Source organism: Strigops habroptila, chromosome 13 (genome assembly GCF_004027225.2).
Source record: "Strigops habroptila isolate Jane chromosome 13, bStrHab1.2.pri, whole genome shotgun sequence".
Lineage (NCBI taxonomy): Eukaryota > Metazoa > Chordata > Aves > Psittaciformes > Psittacidae > Strigops > Strigops habroptila.
Window position 1 is genome coordinate 4878140 of NC_044289.2, and position 24212 is coordinate 4902351.

General features: G+C 40.2%; 1 protein-coding gene across 3 annotated transcripts in view; it reads right to left on the reverse strand.

Moving 5' to 3' along the window:
* The window catches only part of LOC115615267 (cadherin-4), a 460442-nt gene that overhangs the window by 326641 nt on the left and 109589 nt on the right, over window positions 1-24212 (reverse strand). The window contains exon 3 of one of the 3 annotated variants that reach the window (XM_032920281.1): window positions 8651-8747. The exons of the other annotated variants lie outside the window; for them this stretch is intronic. The gene's annotated coding sequence lies outside the window, so the exon portion shown is untranslated. The remainder of the gene's footprint in view (window positions 1-8650; window positions 8748-24212) is intronic. 3 annotated transcript variants of the gene reach the window in all.

Sequence of the window (24212 nt, forward strand, 5' to 3'; positions counted from 1 at the left end):
TCTCCTCTTACTGTACAGACCAGAAACCTGAGGAAGTCTTGTTAAACACACATACTGAGAAACAGTTTTCTCAGCACCTGGCTGACAGAGGCTCCAGCACTGCCCTGGATGGACAAGATGGGGTTTGCATATATGAGCTTCCCCACCTCTCCTCCTTCTTTCCTGAAAACACCCCAAGAAGAGGTTTTAATGCATCCTTCTCCATCCCCACAACCTCTGCTCAGTCCTAAGGCTGCACTCCAACCCCCCCAACAGCCTGTAGTGACCTACACAGCCTCTTCCCTGAATCCGAGAACAATGTCTTTCTGCCACTACTTCTCAGGTCTATCACGTCACAGGCAGAAAGGGAAAAGTACTTATCCCTGCTTGATTAAAATTAATGTTACTTCTGAACACCACACAGAGGTATTATTACTTAACCTAGTCTTCAAGGAAAGAGAAAATCCCATCAGCTTTATTTTGTCAATCTTTGCAAAAGTCTGTAATTCTTTTTAATACCTTCTCTGCCCATGGTACTTCTGGAAACCATTAAAACTGGAACAGGTCCCCAAGTAGCATGGAATAGCCGCAGTCACAGAAGATATTCTGAGAACATGGAAATACTGCATGTCCTCATTTTATCTCTAATTTATGAAATAGCTTCATGAGCCCCTCTCTAGAACTCAGTGAAGTGAACAGGGAAAAAAATGGACTGATTGGAAAAAAAATGTCCATTCACTACACAGAGATGTGTCTCAAGACTTAAAACACTAGAAAGACTCAGTGAGAGGGTCTTTTGTTCTTTTTCTTACTTACACTTTTATATATATACACTACTCTATATATACATGCATATATTATTTATATATATATCTATATAGTAGGTAGGCAAAAAGAATTCCAGCCCAGAACTTTATCATTCTTTGTATCAACCCATTTACAGAATAAAAATGTACAGCTTTTCTGTGGCAAAACAAAGATAACTGTTCCCTCCACAGCAATCACCAATTAACAAATTTACCTTTTATAACGGCTTCCTGCTTCGTTTACCTTTCACATTCTTAGCAGTGTTGAATTGTCAGACATGGAAGAATAATGAATGCTACAGGTGTTCCTTAAAAACTAGGAACAATGCATCACACAATGCAGAAGATCATGAAATAATGATGCCACAAGGGCTCACAGTGGTGTACGAATCACATATGATCAATTCTAATCTCTTACAGGTGTGACCGTCTCATTTATTGAATAAAAGCAAGATAGGATTGAGAAGGCAAGTATGTTTTCCATTAGGATGGGAAATAGAAACTGGCATTTTATGCTGGGCTGTGTTTTGAGGTAGACACACAACTCTTCATCAGCTGAAGAGTCCATCCATCATATTTGAAAAATCATAGCAGTCAAGTGAAGTTCCTGATGACTGGAAAAAGGGAAATATAATCCCCATTTTCAAGAAGGGGAAAATGGAAGACCCAGGGAACTACAGACCAGTCAGTTTCACCTCTGTGCCTGGCAAAATCTTGGAGCAGATTCTCCTGGAAAGCATGCTAAGGCACATGAAAAACAATGAGGTGGTTGGTGACAGCCAACATGGCTTCACTAAGGGGAAATCCTCCCTGACCAATTTGGTGGCCTTCTATGATGGGGCTACAGAACTGATGGACAGGGGAAGAGCAGCTGACGTCATCTACTCAGACTTGGGCAAAGCGTTCGACACTGTCCCGCACGACATCCTTGTCTCTAAATTGGAGAGACATCAATTTGATAGATGGACCACTCAGTGGATACAGAACTGGCTGGATGGCTGCACGCAAAGAGTTGTGGTCAATGGCTCAGTGTCCAGTTGGAAACCAGGAATGAGTGGTGTCCCTCAGGGATCGGTGCTGGGACCGATCTTGTTCAACATCTTTGTCAGTGACATGGACAGTGGGATTGAGCGCGCCCTCAGCAAGTTTGCCGATGACACCAAGCTGTGTGGTTCGGTTGATATGCTGGAGGGAAGGGATGCCATCCAGAGGGACCTGGACATGCTCGTGAGGTGGGCTGATGCCAACCTTATGAAGCTGAACCAAGCCAAGTGCAAGGTCCTACACCTGGGTCGGGGCAATCCCAGGCACTGCTACAGGTTGGGCAGAGAAGAGATTCAGAGCAGCCCTGTGGAGAAGGACTTGGGGGTGTTGGTTAATGAGAAACTGAACATGAGCCGGCAGTGTGCGCTTGCAGCCCAGAAAGCCAACCATATCCTGGGCTGCATCAAAAGAAGCGTGACCAGCAGGTCGAAGGAGGTGATCCTGTCCCTCTACTCTGCTCTCCTGAGACCTCACTTGGAGTACTGCATACAGTTCTGGTGCCCTCAACATAAAAAGGACGTGGAGCTGTTGGAGCAAGTCCAGAGGAGGGCCACGAGGATGATAAGGGGGCTGGAGCACCTCCCATATGAAGACAGGCTGAGAAAGTTGGGGCTGTTCAGCCTGGAGAAGGCTATGTGGAGACCTCATAGCCTACCAGTATCTGAAGGGGGCCTACAAGGATGCTGAGGAGGGACTCTTCATTAGGGACTGTAATGGTAGGACAAGGGGTAACAGGTTCAAACTTAAACAGGGGAAGTTCAAGTTAGATATAAGGAAGAAGTTCTTTACTGTGAGGGTGGTGAGGCACTGGAACAGGTTGACCAAGGAAGTTGTGAATGCTCCATCCCTGGTGGTGTTCAAGGCCAGGTTGGATGGAGCCTTGGGCAACATGGTTTAGTGCAACGTGTCCCTGCCCATGGCAGGGGAGATGGAACTAGATGATCTTAAGGTCCTTTCCAACTCTAACTATTCTATGATTCTATGAAACCCTCATGAAACCCAACCAGTACTGTCATTCTGACAGCAAACATCATAGCCTTTATCAGACATAAGAAAAGACAATGATTATGTTCAATTTTCATACCAACTAATGTGTACTGAGTATCTGCTGTCATCATTAACTCATGTCAGGTTATCAGAGTGGGGGTTTTGTGCAATATAACTAATTTTAAAAAATGCTCCTATGATCCAAAGCTTTACTTCATGTCTCAAAGTGGTACCTTTCAGATGCGTTGCAACTTGACTAGTACTAAATCTTTCTTTTGTAAAATCCTATTTCTCTGCTGTTTTTAACCAAAGCATTAGCTGGCTGGCCAGGATATGTCTTTCCAACTGCCTGCCCCAGGTTGAAAGCTCCAGCTGAAATGTCATCTGGTTTCAAGATCAATAAACATGGATAAAATGTTTGTATGCATTAAAACAGTCCGGCAATCTTCATTTGAAAAGATGTAGTATCTGCACAGCTTTGAGTAATGACTGGGGATTTAACACAGTGGGCTTTGAACATGAGATAGACCCTTTTTCTAGTCCTGTGAAAACTGGAATCTCAGTTCCCACATAATCAGTAAAAAACTTCTCTGTATATAGCTGTTTAGTATTTCATAGATAACAGGTCAGGGCTCCAGGGGAAAACGTGAATGACTGAGATGAAAGATGGAATGGGTCAGGGCAAGGCAAGAAGTCAGGCAAAGAAAGGCTAAAGGGGTGTCAGAGGTGGGGAGGACAAGACTGTGATGGGGGCAGAGGCCACAGAAGGGAAAGGATGTTCACACGTACACAGGGGAGAGGTGGAAAGGACGAAATGGGCAGGGAGCTGGTGGTTAAAGACTGCAGAGTCCAATCAAGTGGCCAGGACATATCTAACTAAGAAGCCCCTGCCAATGGAGTCCTTCCTCACCTTCATCAGTGTCTGCTCATATGGACGAACACAATCTTTCTACTGCTGCCTGTGATTTCATTATCTTAAGTGCAGGAGCTAAATATTCACAGTTGCAAATGGACTCAGTGGGAGCTGCAATTTGGTTGTGTAAAGTGCTGCACATTGCTAAGTAGGCTGAAAGTCATCTCAGATTGGACACCTGAAATTAATGGGTAGTTTTGACCTTAATCTCTTGTTGGTCAATTCAATCCTACAATGTGGGGAATAACTGGAACTCCCTTACCTCACAAGGAGTTTTAATTCAAGAAAAGAAACTCACAAGTGCTTATGAACCAGCCAAATACTAAAATGATGAGCATTACAGACGAGCCCAAATGGAAATTAATAATTCTCTCTTCAGAACATGGTTTGAATTACGAGCAGAAACAAGGCATAGGGGATACATTGATTAATGAAAACGAAATATCGAATAGCCTTTCATTAACTGAGCATCCTATTTTCTGTGCACTGAATGAGGCCAGGATGCTGTGCAAAAATAGCATAAGAACATATAAAGGTTTTATTGTAAGGCAGATGCGCACAAGATGCAAATAAAGGTTGCACAGACAATCTTAACTTGAGGATTTCTTAAGGTCTGTGTGCTCTTAGCAGCCTTCTAACATCCTTTAATGCAGGTATTCTTGTGTATAACAATTTACTGAGGAAAAGTATTCTGTGAATGCTGAAAGGGTTGAATGTTTCCACCAGATTAATCAATTGCCCAACCTCACACACACTGGTGTGACTGAAAAATGTATCTGACACATGATTTATACAGATGCTTTAAACATCCAGGTACACTCCTAGTGCTTTCTGATCAGCTAATTCAAATAACTACCTATATGAAAGCTCCTTTGAACTGACAAAAGCGTAAGGGCAATATTTTTACATGATATGGAAAACAACAGCTTCTATTCAGTTAGAAAGAGATGCATGTTTAAAGCACATTTTGCACAATGTGACAGCATAGTGTTATATGTGCCATTAAAGATACTCAGCATCCACGACTTTTGAACTTCGAAATTTTCCTTTTAGTATGGTCACAGTGTTATACTTTTAAAATGGAAAGGCATTTCAAAGAAAGAGCCCAGAGGTTATGGAATATATCACTACGCTAATCACAGTAAAGTAATATCATAAGCAATATTAAACCCCCAGTGATAACTGCCCCAGGTATTTAAAGTAACAGCAGTATTTCCTGTACTGCAATCCAAGCAAGACAGCCAGTATTACACCTAAAACAGGAAAGAGACTATGCCTTTTCCCCCTGATTTAAGGCCTTTATACCGAAATATGCCGATCTCTCTTCAGCTAATTTGGTATATAACTGAATATATACGTACCCTTTACTTTTCAACTGCCTTCACTTTCCTAATGGTATTTCCCATAGCATGTGCTTTAACAGGGCAAAACCAGCACAACGGGTATCAGACAGGGTAAAGACTAAGGCAAGGTGGTGCCTGCAAGGTCTTTGAGGACAAAAGTGCTGTGTTTACTCATGCAACAGCAGTCTGTCCACCTCAACCCCTGCACCCCAAACCAATACACATCAACATGCAGTGGGTGCACCTACAAGGATTTTTTTTCTTCCTGCCAAGGTGAGAGGTCGGATGAATCTTATTACATTTGTCTCTTGAGCCAGGACTGAACAGCGCTGTGCTGTGGCTGATTTGTTACACTTCAACCAGAAACGTAGTTACAAGACCTTCCGTATCATACCAGCCTGCTCTCATGGTGCACACGCAATGCTTGAATGGAGCATCTCAGGAACTACAAAAACGGGCCACTTGAGCATGATCTGAGAAGACTCAGTTCTATTTCTAGGGGCCATAACGTGCAGTACATGGATCAACCCAGCGAGAAACCTGCAGTGTTCACACAATGGCGGGGGGGGGGGTGGGTTAGAGTCGATGCAGTCAAACCGCATCGAGACAAGCCCTGGTAATGCCTCAAATCATAAGCACCATTACCAGCAGGAGGGTCTGAAACAAAAACAAGCAGAGCCAAGGAACACAAATCTGTAACGTTCCCCAACATCCAAGCAAGGAGCAATCACTGCTTTGAACAGTTCTGCCAGTACACTCAAAACTGAAGAAATGCCAAAGTGCTTCTCAACCATTTACAAAATCACAGGAATAGTGAGCATCACAGGATGTGTGTCCCACATAAACAACCGTGAAACATTTCAGAGAGTATTTGTGCCTGGAGAGCACACAGTGCTCTTCTGGACTAATATAGAGGAGGAGAAATGTTAGTAAACGTCTCTGCCCAATGCACCCAGCCTGTTAAAACCAGAGATGTCCATCTTTCCAGGGGTCTTCCCTGGCTCCCTTTTCCCTGACACAATACTAATAATAACATCTGCCCCACAACTACCTGACGCTTTCTAAAAGCAGCAGCTGAAACAAAGAAAGATTGGGAGGAATTTCTTTGTCATGGTCAAAACTGTAAGCCACTTTTGCTTGGCTTCTGCTAGAAATCGAAAATATAGCAAATCTACTTACAAAACAACTGTAAAGTGCTAATGTAATGCTGTATTATCTGAAAGATAGTTATTATAATCAAGACAGCTCTGGCTTACTCTGCAATCTTCTAATGAGAGACACTGGCAAATGCTATTCCAGATTTTTTTGGAAAACACTTTCATTATTTTTTACTTCTTTGTGTATAAAGCAGATTACACAGAAACACCAGCTTCATCAGTTCTGCTTCTTAAAAGTCAAATGGGCAACTCCTGCAAAGGGGAGATGTTAAAAGTATTTTAATACTATGCTATTACTGGCATTTTTCTTGTGAGATTGAAAACTGTCTTGACTTAGTGCTTCAAGAGCATTACACAAAACTGTTCTGTGTTTAAGAAGTCAGAAGCATTTGTCTCCTTAAACAAGACATTATGATCATTCCTTTTGTAGCTTACTAAAATAAGATTCCAGAAAAACTCCTTTCTAAGTAAGGGTAAACAACATGGTAGCTTGATCACAGCATACTGCCAGAACAATCACACTTATAATCTTAGCACTGACAGCATATTTAGCAATCTCAGTTACAATTACTTTGGTCTCATTTCACAATATCCTCAGGATGATGATTCTGAGGATGTGAGAGAGAAATCAGGAACCATTTTCAGAGATATGACTGCAACTCGGCAGCTCAGACTAAGGAATAAGAGAAGTCAACAGAAGTAAATTTAAATGAACATTATTTTTGAACAAAGCTACATTTTTTAAAATGCTTATTTGGAAGTATTTTTTCTCGATATCTACCTGGAATAACATCAGGCAGCGAATGGAGATATTTATGCAGCATTTGTGAAATGAAGCCATGAGGCTACGTTACACATAGTAATACCAACCAATTCTCCTAATGTTTAGTTCATATTTTTATGACATATATATTTGCCACTAGTAAAAACTGCAGCGTCCAAGGTTCCCCTGTCTAATTTCTGCCTGTTCAAATAAAAGCTCTTTCCAGTCTGGTAACCTGATGGAAAGTTTGGAGCATGATTTGTTAAATCAGATCAGCACAGTAGCTCTTACTTCAGTAATAGTCATTTCCGAGATGAATGAAAGCAGATACATGTTTCAAAATAATTTAAAAAGTAGCCTGGCATCACGTTTTTCTTAAGCAAAATGTTAAAACATAAGCAATGAAATCTGAGGAACGTAATCAAAAAGAAACACCTTCTTTTACATTAGAAATGCTCTGAACTGCTGTCTGTGTTGTTTCATCATTTTTTCCATTAAATCAGACACTTCTTCTAAATCAAGCCCTTGGGGAGTAAGAGACAAAAGTGATGAGAATGCAATGTGTGAATATAAAAGTGGAGCATGTGTTTTATAACTAGCTCTATTCAAAGATCAAGGGAAATGTCACTGTTTCTAGCCATCAGTAAAGAATCAATGTAATTATATTTGTAGTATCAATTCAGGTCATTAGTCTAATACATACACCGTAAAGCCACAATTACAATTTGCATCTGCATTCAATGGTACATTTACCTCTTAACCTTACATAAAAAACAAAACCAAACCCTCTCCCCCCTGCCCCGTTATTTCAATCTTGAAGCAAGATGCAGTTCAGCCACTCGAATTAAGTCAGAAATTAACACAGTGCACATAGATTTGCATTGAAACCTCAAATATTTGGGTTCAGAAGTGAAACCAGAGCACCAGGACTTTAAGCCTTTGAGACTTGGATGCAAGTAAAAACCTTCATCCAGGGGAAAGAGAAGAATTCCCAGATTTGGAGCAATTCCCACTTCAAAAAATGTAAGAACACTGCACCAGGATACCTTTCCCCCACTCTTGCTAACCCAGCCACTGCCAGCTCATTACTTTTTGGGAAGGTTGAATTTCACGGGATACAAGATGTGCTCTTCTGGTGCACTGTTCAAAAACCAATCTGCTGCTACCAACACCAAAATACAGTGCTTTGCAAACCAACTGTGTAAAAGAAAAATAGCACAACAGCCTTGAAATTTCCCTCCATGGCTTGAAACACTGTGAAGCTTAAAATCATAAGTATCTACATGGTAATATTTTTGTGGCATCATCAAGGATCCACTGAGATGAACAAGCACCGGATTGTTTCAGCCTGTCTGCACACTCACATGCAATTTAACAATTAATGTGACTTTGAGTCAACACCACCATCACAATATTTAAAACCCCCCCACACACATTCCAGCAGTGGACTTCCTGCTGGGAGTTGATTCTTGGTTTTACTCCATAGTCTTCATTTCAGCTTCAAACTTCAATATAAATTAAAAACCTATTTTGCACATGAGTCTACCTCCTCCTTCAGGAGCCCACCAACACCCATTAAGCACACAAAAAATTACACAGAGATAAAAACATTCTTATAAACTTAGAAAGCACTGCAAATCTTTTTTGACAGATTTTACCCAAAGTGAAGGGCACAGGAGCTGCACTTGTTCAACAGGCATCCAACTTTTCAGCATTCAGAGAACTTTCCTGCAGATTCAGAATGGAGACACTTACCTAGAGAAAAACAACAAAAAGAAAAAAGCACAATAAAGGACACATGAGGCAGAGCTAAAACTTCTGGGAAAGTTTTGCTTTTTAAATGATGAGATTGCAGTAGACAAATTTTCATTATAGATTAAAGTTACATATCATAAATACTTCATTGCAGTAAGGTTTCATTGATAAACAGATAGCAAGTATTAGTACACCATTAAAGCACATTTTTCAGAATGACTAACTAATTTTAAAAAGTTCAACAAAACTGAAAATTGCTGATGCTTATCACAACTTTCAGCAGGGATTTGTTAATACTCCCAATTTAGGTTTAATCAACTCCTTGTACACCAGCTGGTAAAGCAAGCCTCAAGTCCAGACTTTTACAAATGCATACACACTAAGCAAACTGGTATCAAAGTAAAACCCAAATATTAAGGTTCAAATTCAGGGTGCAACTCAATTCACTCATTTTAAAACACCAACTCCACCTCCAGAAGCCTTGTCCCAGCAATGAAGATCAGCACACTCAGAAACAGCACCCAGAGCAAAGGCTGAGCATAATGAGGTAGAGCGCAAAACATAAAAGAAAATTCACTGTCAAGAAGAATGGGGAAGAATCAAGTAGGAAGAAAATACGTACAACAGGTTTAATTTACTGCTGAATTTGTTTCATATGCCCAAAATATCTTGTGATCAGAGCTGGTAGAAATCTGGGTGAGGAGCTCAGCATCTGTGGCTTGTACTCATTAATCCTCCTATTCCAGACAGAATTTTAGCACAGATTTAAGTCCCAGTGACTCAACTGGACTTAAGTAGACACGAAAGTTGAACATCAGTTTACAGGCTACCTGGAAGGGAATTCTAATGGCTTACATCACTCCCATGCATTTCTCCTCCAAACAGGCTAATATTTCTAAGTTGAAGGAAAAAAGGAAAAGAAGAAAGTCTTCAATACTATTTTTATCCTTCTAAGCCTTCGGGACAAATGCTTTACAGACCTTCCACTCTCACAGAGTACAATTTATAAAGATTAAAGATTAACATTTATAGAAAAATGCCTTTCCCCAATACTGTAGAGATGCCATAAAAAGTAATACTTTTCATTATAATACCACTTTACGGTACATGAGAGCTTTAGTACCCCACAGGTCTTTTCCTTCTCAGTATCTTGAGGCGAAAGAACAGAGCTTGCAAAAAGTAGATTCTTCTTTCTTTCTTTTTCCAGCTCAGCAAATATATATCATTACTTCAGTCCCTTCAAGGTGAGCTTTGTTGTGAAGAGAGATAAGGCCCAAAGCAGAGGGAAGGTTTGAACAAAATTAGTCATTGTATATGCATTTTTATCCATTTTGACAATACAGAATTTTAATGAAGGAATGTTACAAGGATTCTGCTCTGAAACAAGCACTTTTAATTCTCTCTGTAATTCAGAAAGCAAGTTTAAGTAATGACTCTATAATTTTTAATTATCACGGAAGAATCCTTCTTACGTTCTCTTTTCGTTTATTACTCCAGTATATTCTATCAGAAATTCAATTTTCAACTTAGGCAATAATATTTTTCATTATTTGGCAAATAAAAAATATTACAAAGAACAAATCAGAGAGGGGCACATGCATGAAATGGCATCACCTAGAGAAGATTTGCTTCAGTTTTGCATCCAAGCAACGTTTAAAATTTTGCAGAGGTTGTAACAAGTGTATTTCAGTCTTTATTTTTTCAACATGACGGCTCTCTACACAGCTTGTACAGCCACATCTAGACCCAACTACGCATTCACTGGTTTTCATGTTGCACTACAAAGGATTCAGGACCAACAACCACCGTATCCACTGCGTCCCTCAGTGAAAACAAAAAAAGAAAACCAACCAAGAAAAGGACTCCAGAGCATTCTGGGGATGACTGACTGGGCTTAGGAAGAGGTTGGAAGTGACAGATCAGTTTACAGCCAGGTCAGTGAGATAAATATTTGCAAAAGCCTGCTCTCACGTTGGCTACAAGAGTTGTTGGATGCCCAATACAATCTACCCTGATGCTGAAGGCAGTCAAAGTTGGGAAGATTTGCTTTCAGCAACTGGCTCTGATTTTGTGTGCTCTACATCCACCCTCATGATAAATCCTGTGAGCTTTGACAAGCAGTTTGTCATCTGGGTGAAACTCCAGTAGACAATAACACAGCAAACATCTCTTCATCTCTGCCCATGAAGAAGTTAAGAGTTTAGTACAATCAAAAAAAACCCAAAAACCCAATTTAAAAAAAAGTCTCAGAACTAATTATCTGCAATATGTATATTTATTTTTACATCATTTTGGCACTTACCATCAAAATACCACACTCATAAAAGATAGATTTACCTCCTATACAGATGATCTATTGCCACCACAGCTCATGTTATTTCCTCAGAAGAAAATGAAAAGCTCCATTTGAAACTCACTTAGCAGCTGGTTATTCTGCATTTCATACAGAAAGCAACACCCGTAAAGGTGAAAATGAATAATGATACATTTGTGAAGAAGTCACAAGAATTCAAATGCAAGACTTATGCAGAGCTTCGACACTCCATACTCCAGTCCTCTTAGAGTTTATAAAATAATGCTCTGTGCACAGTGAAAAAGAAAATTCATTCCACCCACTGTATAAAACCAAAGGAAATTCACCTTATAAAAGAAAAACAAATTAAACAAACCAGGAGGTCTAGCAGGCCTGTAATTCATTAGGAGCAGCCTGTAGGTCCCTCAGGAGCAACCTAGCACTCTGCAGAGCTAGGAAACGTGTAGTTAGACGAAACCAAGACTGGAATCTGCTAAAAATTTGCAAATCCAATGAATAGTTCCATTGTTTAATTCATTTTCACACTTCAGTTGGCTTTGGTAGCTGTCTCCTCCTTTGTACTTCACCCAGAAATTGGCCCTACTCCTATCTCATCAGTCCAGCCCCCTCTTGCTCCACGGCTTGTTTTATCCCCAAGCCCACCCTCACACCTCCACACCAGCCACAACCTCCTTTGCACAGCCCATTGGTTCCCTCTGGATCACCAGGTCCAATTTTTCTGGACCCCTCTCCTGGCATTTCTGTGGTGTTCTAACATCTGTGCCTCCCTAATGCAGAAAGCCAAACCACACAACACTCTTACAATGAAAGAGCAGACGTGGTCTTTTCTTCTCTCTGAATGGCTTCGACCCATCCACCAAATGATGGCCAATGTGGTCACCAAAGATTTAACTTCCTGCTAAAGTCACTGAGGCTGTCAGAAGTGAGACAAGATACCAAAGTTAATGGTCAAAGGACAGCAGTGTCAAAGGCAAGTGCAAATAAGTATGTTTTGTAGAAAAAAAAAAACTCTGTTCTTGATATTTTGCCCCATCTTCCCAGTTTTATAAAGAGGACTCAGCTGTTTCTTCTCCAATACAGCTTGACCACAGACTCAGGAGCAAAAAAACAAACACACCCTTGTCCAGCAGAGAAGCTGCTATGCATGAAGTTACACTGAGCAAGCCCCATCAGGAAAAGAAGTTGTGTGGAATGGAGCAGACTTGGTCTGAAAACTCCAGCGATAAACATCTGAGCCAAGTTTACAGTCCAACAGCAATACAAATGGTGCTGAACATCTCTCTGAAACTCAAGCTCGTCAGACTGAAAACTTGCATAAGGATTTGTGTGCAAGATTACCCATGAGATGACAAGAGCAGTCAGTTTGGGGTGGATTGCTAAAGCAGCACAGTGAAGTTTAACAGGCAGGGACAGGAAAGCTTTTGGACTCCGGGCACACACAGTACATCAGCTGTGTATGATAAAAACAATCCTCTAGCAAAGGCTCAGGTTACTCCTTGATGTACGTACAATATGGAAAACGCTAGTTGCATTAAATTTTTAATGCATTCTATGTTCACAGAATTTCTTATTTTTGCTAAAAGGGAGCTTCTAGGCAATGTTGCTGCCTGTACACCTTGAAACACACAATCTCTTTCTTAACGACTCAGATGATGCATGTTAGGAAAGTCTGGCTGCTCTCAGCTGCTGGGATAAAATGGGGCAGGAGAGCAGAATATAAGAAGAGTAACTCCCACCAGTTGGAATAACATCTAAAACCACTGTTTGTACCTCATATTTTTCAAGCTGTCCTTCCATTACAGCACCCAGCTCAGACGAGAAGTACAGAACAGTACGTGATGCAGCAATAAAGATGTTCTGGCATCTGAAATAGGTGATAAAAGCACCAGGGGAAAGCAAAACTTTCAGGCACCTCATTCTCAGACAAAAGGGAATCATCCTCTGAAATGAAATGAATTGATGGGGACAAATGTGGTCAAGGTCATGGGGAATGATCTACTTCTTACAAGGGTATGTAGAGATAGGACAAGGGGGAATGGCTTTAAACTGACAGAAGGAAGATTTAGGTTATCTCTTAAGAGGAAGTTCTTTACTATGAGGGTGGTGAGGCGCTGGCACAGGTTGCCCAGAGAAACTGTGGCTGCCCCATCCCTGGCAGTGTTCAATGCCAGGTTGGACGGGGCTTGGAGCAACCTGCTCTAGTGGAAGGTGTCTCTGCCCATGGCAGAGGGTTAGAACTGGATGAGCTTTAAGGTCCCTTCCGACCCAAACCAGCCTGTGATTCTGCTCCCATGTCTCAAGGGTTGTGGAGCACAATTCAAATGATGAGGACATATAGAGATGTGTGGATTGTATTGAAAATATGTTCCTGCCAGGAAACAAAGCACAAACTAACCCATTCTCCGCACCTGCAGTGACTTAAGGGAAAACAAATAGATCTTAAACCAATCTTGTTCTAACTCCTTAAATTCCCATTCTGTAATGGTAAAGGCCTAACAAGCATTAAGAAACAAAGTACTTGGGATTTGTGTCTGTCCTGAAAGATCTGCAGCCCCCAAAGGAAACCCTGTACACCAGGACAGGGTAAAGTCTAAAAAAGGGGCCCCATTTGAACAGCAATGCACTTTCATCTTCTGAGAAAGGTAACAAATGAGCTCAGGATCACTTCACTACATTGTAAGAAAGGACATTTTACACATAAAGCCTGACTAATTTGTTCCTGAATCGGATAAAGACTTCTGGTCAGAAATAGGTCAGGTGGACCAGAATTAGCAGGTATAAAGAAAAACAGGGATAAGAGCAATGAGAAGAAGTGCAGCATCATTTGGTTTCAGTGCCATGCACTGTGTGCTCCTCTAGAGAATAATACTTGACAGTTAAAAGACCACAATTTTCTACCTAACCTACCAAAACCAAACAAACAAAAAAAAAAAAACCTTTTTGCCTAAAGAATTATCAATTTTTCAATGTCTGCTAAAAAAAAAAAAAAAGGGATAAAAAAGGGAAAAAAAAACCCCACCTGCCAGTCAAAAAAACCACAGCAATCTTTACCACTACACCTTGAAGACATCCTCCCAACGAATGTGCACACATAGCAGATCCCTTTGTAATCCCACACTGACATTCTGCAATAGCTACTCCAACTGATCCCCCTGAGATAAATGCTACAAAACTGAGCCAAATTATAATGGGACTTCGTATAGCAGGGCAACATAACATACAATTACTGTAACCTTGCCCTGAGGCATTTCCCAGGGAGATGAAAAAGAAAAAAAAATAGCCTGCATTTAAGTATTTATCAGTTTTTCTTAAGAGGAGCAAAAGACAAGGCTCATTTTCCTTTCCCTTCCAACACCAGCAGCGTTGGGCTGTATTAATCAGACAAAGGGAAACTGAATGATGGATCCCCTTCATGCAGGGCAGGCTTGTAGGGCAGACACTGGATGCATGCACCAGTTGCATGCACTAGTTTCCTTCTCTTATGAGTGTAAAGCAGTCAAGTGCAGTATTTCAGCAGCTTGTTAGTAAATGAAAGAGGCAGATAAATAGTGGAAAGGAGTTGCTCCCGTAGGCCAGCAAACAACCATGCTGTGTTTTGGAGTAACTCTGCATGGTCTGCAGAAATCAGTTCCCTAAGGACCACAGTGAGGACCTTAACTTTTCCCTGACACTGTCGCCATCGTGTCTGCTCATTAATCACATCCATGCTTTGCAACACACCTAGAAACACCCCATGCCTGAGGCATGACAAAACGGATGGCACTTGGCTATTCATGTCTCTGGCAGAGAGAGAGCCCGTTTCCTAACATTAAGGGAAACCACAGCCACTCAGTTGGCTGAAAGACCAGGCAGAGCTTCCAGAACTGGGTCTGCTAAGAACTGGTCTTCATGATGACAGGAAATCTTTCAGGACATAAGAATTGACACAGATTAATCTCTCAATAAAATCTAATTTAGTTGTTCCTCCTAAAAGAGCTGTGAATTCCCATTCCCACCCAAATATGAAATGCTCAGTTATTAAGCTCACCTGGCTAATCCTCTGCTAGCACTTACTTCAGTCTTGCTCAATAACATCCCCAGTATCACCTTAACAGTTGAGCAACCAAGCGAAAGAATGGCATTACTCTTAGGAACTGCTTAAGCAAAACACAGTGTTTATCTTTTTTCTTTATAATTGTTTAAATTGAATTTATCTCTATGGATAAAGATCATCCTGTCTAGACAGCCATCATAAAGTCTCTGCTGCGTACCATATAGCTTCATTACATGTATAGATACATAGAAGCCTGGTTTTGAGAATATTACAGATACAATAGTACACACTGTGTTCACATCTATCAGATATTAATGCCAAGTGAGGCTCTTGAGCATATGGCAAAAGCCACACAGATTTGTGTTTAAAGCAGTAAGTGCCCGGGCTGACTGGGATTGCAACATCTAGTTTTACTAGTGCCTCACTGGGACTTTCTGAACCTTGGTTCCTGGAGCATACATACTTTTATTATGAGGTGTATTCACAGGAATGTATTCAGGGTTCTTCTCAGCCTAACCAGTATCGGATAGAAACATGGCATCAAGAAGAGCAAGGCAAGCAATTAAATGCTCACACTGACGACCAAGCCACAGGGCACACAACAGGGCTGGAGCAGGAAGGAAGGCAGCTTGTGTCTCATTTGTCAAGACCCCAAAAAATGCAGATTAGATTTTGCATCTGAAACTTCAAGTCATCATCAGCTGTGAAGTAAAACTCTGCTTGGGAAGGATATGCCAATTCATGTGGAAACCCCACCACTACTCAGAGAAGTCAGAATTATGTTTGGTGACCACAGCACACAAACTCACCTGCAAGCATATGGGATTGCTATCAACGCTCTAATTCAGAAGGAGACCCAAGAAGCACACACTTGTGCATGTCAGCCAAACCAAATAACATGAGGGGGGAAAATAGAAAATGGCCTGAAATCATTAAAGACAAAATCCCCCCAAACCTCTGATTCTTAGAATTAAACTCATTCCTCTTGTTTTTCAGGGAGGAGGGGAAGAACCACATTTTAAAACTGTGTTGCTGTGACATCCCCTGAGTCCACAGGTGCTCACTTCACTGCTAAAGAGTAAAACCCTTGCCAAAGTTATCACATTAAAAATTAATCTTGCCAGTTTATCCTCTATAATTGAGCTGCTCTTTGGGAGACAGCTATAACTGCAAAGAACCAGTCTGTAAAAAAAACATTTACAAACACAGTAGTATTACCATAAGTATCTACTATTATTTCTTAAAAACAGGACTTTCTACTGCAGAGATTGCCGCCACAGAGAAGCTCAAAAAGAAAATTTTAAAAAAGAATCTTTCCCCCTTAAAGATCTGAGTATGAAGCATCCAAAACTGTGATATTGCAGCACCATCCTCCTCAAGAGCTATTTTATGTAGGAACAGGCTTTGACACAAGAGGAATTAAAAGGACAATATTAATCAGAAAAATTAGATACTATTTCATCTCATTGTCTCAAATGGTGCCATTAGCTGCACTTTAAATAATGGTAATTCAAGATTATTTTAATTATGTTTAATGCTATTTCAGGGTACCCTGATGGAGGACAGGGATAAACCAGAAGTTCATTGCAGCGGGTGCTGTCAGTGCTGCTCAACACCCCACACCAGCCAAGCAGACCTGAACTTCCCACACTCTGCTATTAATTCCCTGTGGATACCTTCAACTCAAGGGCTCTCAACTCCAAGCATCCTGGACAAATTCCAACCGGATAATTAGATTGTGTTTGAAGTGCTTGTTTATTTCTGGAGTTTTAATTGGATAAACATATACTTTCTTTTCTGGATAGTCACAAATGTTGCTGAGCGCTTTCCACTACCTTCAGACAGTTTATTCTGCAGTTGACTCCTGCTGCTCCAGGTCAAACCTATTCTATCCTGTTCTAGTTCTATGCTGGCTAATAATCATCCACAGATTCCTATCAATAGAAACAGTACAACTAAAAAGAGCAAAAAATTTCATCCTCCTTCAAAATTAGATCATAAAGCACCTACTAATCAATTTTTTCCCCTCAATGTTTATTAATAATTTTGAAATTGCTCTATCCTCAAACCTAGCAGCAAGTTAATTTTTAGTGTACCACCTGCAAATTTCCTGCAAAATCCCATTATAATGTAGCCTTCAGTTTAATAAAAGACTGTCATATATGAAATATGTTTTTCAGATTTCACTATCGTGCTTTAGAACATTTATTTTATCTGCAACTGTCCTGGGTTTGACGACAGCAACCATCAGCTAAAATGCTATTATTAATCATTTATATTTCCACGTGGACACAAAGCCTGAAGAGGTGGCTTTAATCACTCACAAGAGTATTCACACACCTTTTTACATGGTGTGAGTTTAGAGGTGTAGACCGTAACCCAAGCTTACACTTAACTACTACAGTCCCTGAATGATGAGTAGGAGTCCTCTGGAAACTTAATGGACTATCTAAAGAACTTGGGTTCCCAACAGACTCCTGAATTAGATGCCTGGTTTGAGATGGTGTCAGTGTCTCATGCTTTCTATTGGATTAATTGGAAAATGTGTCTAAAGCTAGTAGATCTCTTAAGGGGGAAAAAAACCTTCATTCTCTACTATTAAATTCTACAGGTTTGCAATTTTCTATATACTCATCGACAACTAAACCACTAGTTCCTGCACAAATATTTTCATAACTTTGACAATTACTTTAAAATAGGAAATAAAATTCTCAACTGCAGGCTTATCTTCCTATTCATAACACATTAAATACCTTAGGATATCAAAAATTGATCCTTTGTGCAGCCACAGTTTCATACTCGCAATTAAACAGCAGATTTTGATGTACAGTAAGCACATCAGACAGGCAATTAATTGCTTTTACAGCACAGAATACTCTGCTATAAATGTCTGTAGCAAGAAAACCGAAGATACTGTTTCTACTGAGCATTACTAAATCCATTAGAAATAGAGCAGAGCATTTTCACTGTCCCTCTCAAACCCCAGATATCCTGCAGCGAATGTATTTAGCCCGGAATGGATAAAACCCATAAACATTGAATCATCATCATCACATTCTGGATGATCCTCTTTTAACCTAATCAGCCTAAACTAGGAACAGTGCTGCTGAAAAGCGTGTGTTAATGTAGTAAAGGCATCATCATGCGCACCAGGTCCAGCAGATAAAAGGGCTCTGAGGCACATAATGCTACAGGAAATGAAGCATCAGTGATGAACATCAGTTTCTCATTCTAAAAATTAAAACAGGCCACGGGACTTTGCCCTTTCTAACTGGGGCTGAAGAGACAATTTGAAAGGTTGATTAAATGACTGACATGTAAGGGGGACATGGTGCAGTGTATGTAGAGTAAGGTCCATCCACGGTAAAACATGGCTGTACGTCTGCAGGCAGCAACAAGAGCAGGACTAAAGGCACATCAACTTAAGGACATTCAAGAAAGTTGAGGGAAATCGACTAATGATGTGCAGTCAATGTGCAGGAGTCGCAGTACATTAACCCCCAGTATGAATGCTCCCATGAGAACAGAGTCGTCCTCCTCCTGGGTTTTAACTTTAAAGCTGTTTTTCTCCTGAATGTCAACATCCACATACCATTTATTGTGCTTTAACTTGTGCTTCACACCCATCACAGAAAAGCTTTCTGGAACTTCTTAAAGCAAACAAGTCTGGTGGTTTTATAGCACACATCTCACAACTGTTGTTTTTCAGCTTCTCCTTATTGAAGATTATTTGGTTTTAAAGGTATTGCTGGCCATACAGCAGATGTGAAGGAAAGCAATCGGTCCCACCAACTCTGGCTTGAGAGCTCTCTGCTGCTTAGTCTTCACGAGCATTAGTTTAAGAAATTTAACAAAATACAGCAGGACTTTTGTGGTTTACCTGACTTGGACACAAGAGTGGTGAACAGCAGCATATCTGAAGTCACAAACTCTGACCAGGCTTCTTCATATCTGCACCTTTGTCCCCATAAAATTCAAAAGAAATCTTATCGCTGTCCTCAAAGATACCAGCATGTCACCAGTGCAGCACTTGACTCTGAACATCCTGCAGGCCACCCATTTCCATTACAACTTGTAATGTAGAAGTGTAAGTGAATTTAAAAATGAGGCTCTTTTGATATTGACAACTTAGATTTTACACAGAATTTATGTGCATGCACAGACAAAACTCTTCCCTTACTGTATCTCTGCATATATTATCGACTGATGTATAAATGCCCACATGAACTTTTGTTAGATTTCTGCCTCACATGCTTTTATGTCATTTATTAAAACAACTATCAATTGCATAAGATGCAACCTAGTATCTAAAACAAGGTGGTCAAGAAACTGAAATCCACATGGACAAGACTGAGATTTTTCATACTAGTCATTCAGGAGGGAAAAAGAAATCCATACATTTATTGCAAGCTTGGATTCCTACTACAACATCTTGAAGTGCTCAATAATTCCATAAAAGCTTTGCAGGTGAGAAATATATTCTGTCATGCAGCTACTAAGACTTTCCACTATTGTCAAGGCTACAGGAGCAGTTCTTTGAAACAGAAAACAGAAAGTGCTCAAGGCATTAAAAAATAATATTTGGAAAATAAAAAAGGCGGCATTAGATGTTGCAAACAATCATAATTATGCTTTAAAGAGAGGTTTTGATTGCTTAACCTAAGTTACCTAGGGCATGATGATTACCAAATTCATAACTCTTCCCCACCAGAGAGTAAATGGAAAAGTCTTAATAATCTAAAAAATATTGCAGTATCTTTCTCTGTTTGGAGTGAATCAATGATATTTATAGCCCCGAAGGTATTGAATTTCTTTTGTATCTAAGAACACCAATAATAATGTACAATTCCATTATGGAAGTGCATCTCAAGAAAGTGAGCACTGTCAAAGATTACAAAAAAGGAGAAAGTCAAAACTCAGTACGTATGATTCCAAGAGAACTTCCCAATCTTCCCCCCGCCAAATGGAATGATCAAATAATCTCCGGTGTTTGAAGTTCGCCATACAAAAATGGGATGAAAAATGAAGACTAGTAACTATCAAGATGTTTCATATAGTTTGACGGGAAAATTTACAGCCTAACTCCACCAAAAGAAAAAAAAATATTCTGAGCAAATCAGAGTCGATTAATATATATACACACATATAAAATAAATTAACAGAAGACAGCAGAGATTTTGAAATCCAAAGTAACTTGGAGATAGAAGCATTCCCTAGAATCATAGAATGATTTGGGTTGGAAAGGACATTAAGATCATCTACTTCCCATGGGCAGGGACACCTCACACTAGACCATATCACCCAGGGCTCTGTCCAACCTGGCCTTGAACACTGCCAGGGATGGAGCATTTACCACTTCTCTGGGCAACTTGTGCCAGAGCCTCACCACCCTTGCAGTAAAGAACTTCCTTATATCTAACCGGAACTTCCCCTGTTTAAGTTTAAACCCGTTACCCCCTTGTCCTATTGCTACAGTCCCTGATGAAGAGTCCTACTCCAGCACCCTTGTAGGCTCCCTTTAAATTTTGGAAGGCTGCTATGAGGTCTCCACGCAGAAATTGTCTGGCCTAATAACTTTGCAGACCTTCAGTAAAACAATTTTTTGCCTGCAAGAAGAGCAGTTCATTCTCTGGTTGCTCCCTGGCTTTATTCTCCCACCTATGAAGAGTGTCCTCAGGCATCTTCCAGCAGTTACAAAGAGGACCTATGGGAGTCATTAAAGTAATTAGAACTGCTTGACTGTCAGCAGCAGATGATGCCATGGAGGACAACACATCCCTACCCTACTGTTAATATGAGATGTTAATTTTGTGAAATCTTTTCTTTTGTGTTCTTTCTCCATTAACTATATAAAGCAGAGCCCAAGAGAAAAGACCTACAAAGATCTTGGCAAGCAGGATACCAAAACAGGCAGGGAGTTGGAACTAGATGATCTTTAGGGTCCCTTCTAATCCAAACTATTCTATGAATTTATGATTCTAAGACACTGGCATGCACGTATTTGTTACTTTAAACTACTTAGCATCTTCTTTTGCAGGACTTTTAACTATCTAGTAAGGCAGTCAACTGACACAGATAACGGGCATTTAAACATGTGACAAGTTAGAAATATCTTACTGCTTTTGAAAATCAGCAGCTAGCTTGATTCTTGTTTTCAAGAATGAAAATACTGCCTTAGCTGAAGGCTATCACAGGCACAATGCAAATTCCAGATGGTGCCAAAATCAAGCTCAGCACTTGAGCCTGACACCAGGTTCAAGCTCCCCTGTGTTCTGGGGCAACACGTGCCATGGAGTCCACCACGCTTGCTACTGAGCTTGCAGACAACCAAGACGAGCTATCTCAAGAGCTTTAATAAAGAAGAAATTTCATATTTAGATGAACAACAGACATTTGGGCACAGCTAAGCAAAAGGCACTGCTTACATTACCAGTAACAACTAAAAAATGCGCCCAGTGCATTCAAGATACCCAAGGGGACAGTGTTCTTGCCCCACATTTGCTGGGTCAAAGCATAAAGCAAGCATATGAAAGGAAAAATGAACATAACAAATCAGTACTTCATGAGCTATGAGAAGTATTTCTGGCCTTCTAGAATAATAACTGATTATTGTGAAATTGTGAGAAGTCATTACACTGTAAAGGAAAAAAGATCCTGGATATCAGAAAGGGCTACCACTTAAATCTATATGCAGTATGAATTCATTTTCTTTCTCTTTATACTTTGCTATTCTTAGACAGATAACAGCTTCATGAGACCAGATTTATTGTCTGTATGTATCAAAATAGGAATGTGCTTTTACGTTTCAAAGCATTAAATGAGATTTACTCTACAGTAACTTCATTCTGACTTACCAAAGCAGGATTTTCCATGCCCGGCACTTCTGCCACAATAGAAAATCTTCTCCAAGAAATGCAGAGCTTAGTGAAAAAGTTACTATTACTAGTGTCTGGATACTTAATATTGACAGCCCAGGCCATCAAATGTAACTAGTCTATGACTAGAACTGTCTGGAGGAAATAATGGATTAAGGAAGTGGAACCAGCGAAGTACAGCTGAAAAGACGTCAGTGCTGTTTTCAGGAGTCCTGAGGACTCTCATCATCCCAAACTGCATCACCACGGTCCCTGCAGCCGAGGCTGCCCAGTGACAGAGCAGGAGATGATGGGCACTGTGCTGGTTTTGGCTGGGATAGAGTTCATTTTCTTCACAGTAGCTAGTATTGAGCTCTGTTTAGGATTTGTGCTGAAAACAGTGTTGATAACACAGGGATGTTTTAGGTGACTTCCAGTCTCAACTACTCCACAGTTCTCTGACCTCCAACACATCTGCTGTTCATGTATAGGAGTATTACTTGCACAACATTTAGTAACTATATCCTTAGCTATGTATAGATTTTGAATCCAATTTAGGAGAATGATAAAACATCCTAGATTTTAATAGGTCATCACAGTGACAGTCTGGTCAATACAATCCCTGATTCATTACTCATATCGCATTCTTCTGTTCTCACAAAATAAATCATGCCAAACTAACATGGAAGTGCTTTATACATTTTTAACCGCTGTATTAAAAAAATAAAAATTAAAAGTTGTTTCATAACATTTCTGTGAAAGAAGGACTATATTTCTGATATTACAAAACCCAGGAGAAACTCAGAGACAGATTACAAAGTGATTTCTGAAGGCTATACATAGCTAGGATTAATTGACATCACATTGGTGAATACTAAAAGGGCAACAATAGGAAATCCTCTACACAGCATACAGAGCACCTTACCAGTGTGGCCACTCTTCCATCAATTTACTCACAGATGACAGGAAAATTCAGATTCATATTTTTGAATGTATATACAGCCTGGACCCTTTATTTGCATTTCATGTCAGGTGCTGTTCAGTACCTACTTGGTACTTGTTTCACTGCTTCATAAAGTTCTGCAATATTAAAGTATACGCAAATAGCTACAAAATCATGCAGTTGGAAGTAGAAATAAGCTGTGTAAATCACTTCAAATATAGGCAGTTATGGAGAGATGTTGCTCCATGCAAGCAGCATTTCTGTTCTAATTTCCTCCTTAAGAGCACTTGGGGATGGACCAGTACCTACTGCAAGATACTGACAACACCTGAACATCTTGATCCTGTACTGCTTATGATCAAAGCTTCCTTTTCTCCAGACCCCAGCTCTGATACTTGCATGTTTTGCCTATTACAACAGGACGCAGCAGTGTTTCACTTCAACTGCCAACTATTTTCTTACTAATATTATTTTAAGGATTTTATATAATAACAGACTGTTCAATATATTCTCAATAATGACTCACGCAGCCTGTCTCTGACAGTGGGTTTATCACATCCATTTGGTAAGTTTCATGGGAATCTATAACATTCCCCTGAATGATCACCCAAAGAACAGGCTGCAAGGGAATGAGGTCTTCCTGAGGAGCATATTATAGAGGCAGTTTTTATGATCCACATTAATGGAGGTCAGAGGCAAGGCTACTGTCCTCATCTATGGAGGGAAGACACTAGATCATAATGATGGCATGAGAATGATGAAAATAATAAAGTCATTCCCCTGGTTCAGGCAAGATTAGCACATTTTGCCCAGTTAAGTCCTTTCCACTATAAAAAGTACTGCCTAAAGGTGCCTTTAAGTATAGATTTGCAGAGAGTGTAGAACTAGGCATGTGTATTGCATCAGTTGCAGCAGGTGTCTTTCTGCCTAGAAGTTACTAGGAATAGATGCCCCATTCAGAGCACAAAATCAGTTCAGTGCTTATGGCACTTCTTGATTAAGACATGGCTCTTTAGACTAGAGCAAACAAACAACTGCAAAAGTAGACCAAAGCCTAAACAACAGTAATTTTTAATTCCTGGCTAATATTGGGAATTTTTATATGCTACTCACACGCACAGTGACAGTTCAAGTTTCTTTTGAGCTTGTAGATACAAGCACTGACCCATGTCTTTGAGGTCGTGTTAACCCCTGTTGAGTGCATACTTGTTACGCACATAATTCTTTTCTAAATTACTTTAAGATAAAAAAAAAATAGCCATGTAGAATCAAACAAGATTGCTTCCTATTAAATGGCTGTCAGTTCCACCAGATCTGCACC